Here is a 4334-nt window from a genome sequence, read left to right as displayed (position 1 = left end):
TCAGCAGCCGCGGTAATTCCAGCTCCAATAGCATATACTAAAGTTGTTGCGGTTAAAAAGCTCGTAGTTGAAATTGTGTCCTGCGGTGTCGGTCTACCGAATGCGGTACGACAGGCACGTCTGCGGGGCTTCTCGCCGGTGCGTCCACCGCCAGTGTGTTGCGGTCGTCCTCGCGGGCGGCCGCGCGCCGAGGCGGGCCGTCGCGGCTGTTTACTTTGAACAAATTAGAGTGCTCAAAGCGGGCTAACACTTGCCTGAATATTGTACGCATGGAATAATAGAATAGGACCTCGGTTCTGTTTTGTTGGCTTTCTGATACCAGAGGTAATGATTAATAGGGACAACTGGGGGCATTCGTATTGCGACGTTAGAGGTGAAATTCTTGGATCGTCGCAAGACGGACTAAAGCGAAAGCATTTGCCAAAGGTGTTTTCATTAATCAAGAACGAAAGTTAGAGGTTCGAAGGCGATTAGATACCGCTGTAGTTCTAACCATAAATGATGCCAGCCAGCGATCCGCCGAAGTTTCATAATTTTAACCCGGTGGGCAGCTCCCGGGAAACCAAAGCTTTCGGGCTCCGGGGGGAGTATGGTTGCAAAGCTGAAACTTAAAGGAATTGACGGAAGGGCACCACCAGGAGTGGAGCCTGCGGCTTAATTCGACTCAACACGGGAAAACTCACCAGGCCCGGACACTGGAAGGATTGACGGATTAACAGCTCTTTCTCGATTCGGTGGGTGGTGGTGCATGGCCGCTCTTAGTTGGTGGAGCGATTTGTCAGGTTAATTCCGGTAACGAACGTAACTCTAGCCTATTAAATAGACGTGCAACCGGTATCACAGGAGTCCGCGGGCGCGCATCTTGCGGCGTTCGCGTCGCGGAAGTGTGTTTCGCGGTCTTCACTACCGGCGTACAATGAAAATCTTCTTAGAGGGACCGGCGGTATATATAGCCGCACGAGATTGAGCAATAGCAGGTCTGTGATGCCCTTAGATGTCCTGGGCCGCACGCGCGCTACACTGAAGGGATCAGCGTGTCCTCCTTGGCCTAACGGCCCGGGTAACCCGATGAAACCCCTTCGTGATAGGGATTGGGGTTTGCAATTCTCCCCCATGAACGAGGAATTCCTAGTAAAAGCGAGTCACCAGCTCGCGTTGATTGCGTCCCTGCCCTTTGTACACACCGCCCGTCGCTACTACCGATGGATGATTTGGTGAGGTCTTCGGACTGGTGCGCGGAAGCTCGTCTCGGGCATCCGACGCGTCGGAAAGTTTGACCGAATTTGATCATTTAGAGGAAGTAAAAGTCGTAACAAGGTTTCCGTAGGTGAACCTGCGGAAGGATCATTTCCTGTGAAATATAATATAAAATGAATTTTCATTCTTTTATATAGTATAAATATATTTATACACACGCGCAGAGCGCAAAATAAGCAAACACTGCGGCGGAATTTCGCCCTAGGCGCCGCCGCGAACCGCGGACTGCCGGTGTCGCGGGAGGCGGGTCTGTCGGCCCGATTCCCGCGTCCGGCTATATTCTGTGAAAAATGTAATTTTTTTTCCGATAGAGAAAAAAGAAAAAAAACGCAACCGATAAACAATATATATATATATATATATATATCATAAAACACTATTACCCTGAACGGCGGATCACTCGGCTCGTGGGTCGATGAAGAACGCAGCTAAATGCGCGTCAGAGTGTGAACTGCAGGACACATGAGCATCGACATTTCGAACGCACATTGCGGTCCGAGCAAGACTTAGTTTGTCGACGGACCACTCCTGTTTGAGGGTCGCGCGCACAATGCGACCAGACTTCGCCGTCTTCTCTCTTCGGAGAGAAGATTCGGCGAGAGTGTTGCCGGTCTGTCGTCCGCCGGCGCGCGAGCGCCGGACGGACGTCCGGTTAAATTTGACTTGGCGCGCTCTCTCGGTCCCCCCGAGACGCTTTTCGAGCTAGCGACGACGCTGTGAAACCCGCCGCCGGTCCTCACGGGCCGGCGCGCGGGGGCGTTTCTTCGCGCTCTGCGTCGCGCGCGGGTACCGTGCGAAACCGGAGAGCGTTTACATTATTCATATATATGTATATTTATATATATATATATATGAATTTTTTTTTTGTTGTCGACCTCAAATCAGGAGAGATCACCCGCCGAACTTAAGCATATCAGTAAGCGGAGGAAAAGAAACTAACGAGGATTCCCCGAGTAGCGGCGAGCGAAACGGGAAGAGCCCAGCGCTGAATCCTGCGGCCCAGGCGGGCCGCCGGGAAATGTAGCGTTAGGGAGGAGAGTAATATATACACGCGCGGTCATTAGTCACGGCTGCCTGTCCAAGTTCATCTTGAACGGGGCCCGCTTACCCGCAGAGGGTGCCAGGCCCGTGGTGACGGTAGCCGGCCGCGACGGTCTCTCTCCCCAGAGTCGGGTTGCTTGAGAGTGCAGCCCTAAGTGGGTGGTAAACTCCATCTAAGGCTAAATACTACCACGAGACCGATAGCGAACAAGTACCGTGAGGGAAAGTTGAAAAGAACTTTGAAGAGAGAGTTAAAGAGTACGTGAAACCGTTCAGGGGTAAACCTGTGGAACTCAAACGAGCGAACGGAGAGATTCATCGTGTCTTCCGTCGGAGCCCGCGTCCCGGCGCACACCTCCGCCCTTCGGCACTCGTTGTCGGGGCGGGGGGTGTCCGGGTGCGCAGCCGGGCTCCCGGAGCGCGTGCACTTCTCTCTCAGTATAACACCGCGACCCGTTGCGCCTCGGTCGAATGCGCCGTGCGGCTGTCCCGCCTCGCTCTGCGGGGCGGAGCCGCGGCGTCCACGGCCGGGGCGAGTTTTAAAGCGACGGTAGAGAACGAGGATCGCGTCCGCCCCTTCGGAGGGCGTCCGTCGCGTCACAGCGGCTTCCTTCTCGTGGCCCCCGGCGCCCAGTGCGTCGCGGGTGTCGCGTTTCGGATGTCCGTGGCTAGTGGCGCGCTCTCGGACGGGACGCGTCCCGGTCGGCGGTGGTTTTGTTTTGGGCACTCACAGGACCCGTCTTGAAACACGGACCAAGGAGTCTAGCATGTGCGCGAGTCATCGGGAACACTGATAAACCCAGAGGCGAAATGAAAGTGAAAGGTCGGCCTCGAGCCGGCCGCAGGGAAGATGCGCGGGCGTCGTCAGACGCCCCGCCGCATTCCCGAGGCGTTTCGAGAAAGCCCCCGTGCGATTATCGAGACGCACTGAGAGCGTACACGCTGGGACCCGAAAGATGGTGAACTATGCCTGGTCAGGTCGAAGTCAGGGGAAACCCTGATGGAGGACCGAAGCGATTCTGACGTGCAAATCGATCGTCCGAACTGGGTATAGGGGGCGAAAGACTAATCGAACTATCTAATAGCTGGTTCCATCCGAAGTTTCCCTCAGGATAGCTGGCGCTCGAGAAACATGACGGAATTTATTCCGCCATTCTGACAGTCTCATCCGGTAAAGCGAATGATTAGAGGCATTGGGGCCGAAATGGCCTCAACCTATTCTCAAACTTTAAATGGGTGAGATCTCCTTCTTGCTCGAAGATGAAGTAGGAGCTCGGATGGGAGTGCCAAGTGGGCCAATTTTGGTAAGCAGAACTGGCGCTGTGGGATGAACCAAACGTCGAGTTAAGGCGCCCAATGAACGCTCATCGGAGACCATAAAAGGCGTTGGTCGCTCATGACAGCAGGACGGTGGCCATGGAAGTCGGAATCCGCTAAGGAGTGTGTAACAACTCACCTGCCGAAGCAACCAGCCCTGAAAATGGATGGCGCTGTAGCGTTCAGCCTATACTCGACCGTCGCAGGCAAGCGGGACGTTCGTGCGGTCTCGTGCCGTGCGATCGTTTTGAAGCCGCGACGAGTAGGATGGCCGCGGCGGTGCGCGCAGAAGGGTCTGGGCGTGAGCCCGCCTGGAGCCTCCGTCGGCGCAGATCTTGGTGGTAGTAGCAAATACTCAAGCGAGGTCCTTGAGGGCTGATGTGGAGAAGGGTTTCGCGTTAACAGCCGTTGCACGCGAGTTAGTCGATCCTAAGCCCTAGGAGAAATCCGATGTTGATGATGGTGTAAAGTTATATTATAATAATATCACACCCGTCGGGCGAAAGGGAATCCGGTTGCAGTTCCGGAACCCGGCTGCGGAACCGTCTTAAAAATCGTTCCCTCGCAAGAGAGTTCGTCGGGGTAACCCAAAGTGGCCTGAAGACGCCGACGGGAGATCCGGAGAGAGTTATCTTTTCTGCCTGAGCGTTCGAGCGCCCTGGAATCCCATAGCGGGGAGATAGGGCTCGGGACGCGAAGAGCATCGCCGATGCGGCGGT

At 55.1% G+C, this 4334-nt stretch overlaps 2 non-coding genes and 1 pseudogene across 2 annotated transcripts in view; all 3 read left to right on the top strand.

The window, feature by feature from the left end:
- LOC148277459 (small subunit ribosomal RNA) lies at positions 1-1350 on the top strand (annotated as a pseudogene; the record flags this gene model as incomplete).
- Positions 1351-1637: 287 nt separating this feature from the next.
- LOC148277458 (5.8S ribosomal RNA) lies at positions 1638-1799 on the top strand. Its single transcript, XR_015823467.1, has one exon. It is a non-coding gene; the product is annotated as a 5.8S ribosomal RNA (ribosomal RNA).
- A 329-nt stretch (positions 1800-2128) lies between these two features.
- LOC148277457 (large subunit ribosomal RNA) overlaps positions 2129-4334 on the top strand; it is a 4049-nt gene continuing 1843 nt past the window's right edge. Inside the window, exon 1 of the ribosomal RNA XR_015823465.1 lies at positions 2129-4334. This exon is cut by the window's right edge and continues 1843 nt beyond it. This is a non-coding gene — a ribosomal RNA (large subunit ribosomal RNA).

This window comes from Micrasema longulum, unplaced genomic scaffold (genome assembly GCF_059751315.1).
Source record: "Micrasema longulum isolate JH-2025_06_02 unplaced genomic scaffold, ASM5975131v1 h1tg001031l, whole genome shotgun sequence".
In the NCBI taxonomy this organism is placed as follows: domain Eukaryota; kingdom Metazoa; phylum Arthropoda; class Insecta; order Trichoptera; family Brachycentridae; genus Micrasema; species Micrasema longulum.
The sequence above is the reverse complement of the archived record's forward strand: the minus strand, read 5'-3'. Positions and strand labels throughout refer to the sequence as shown.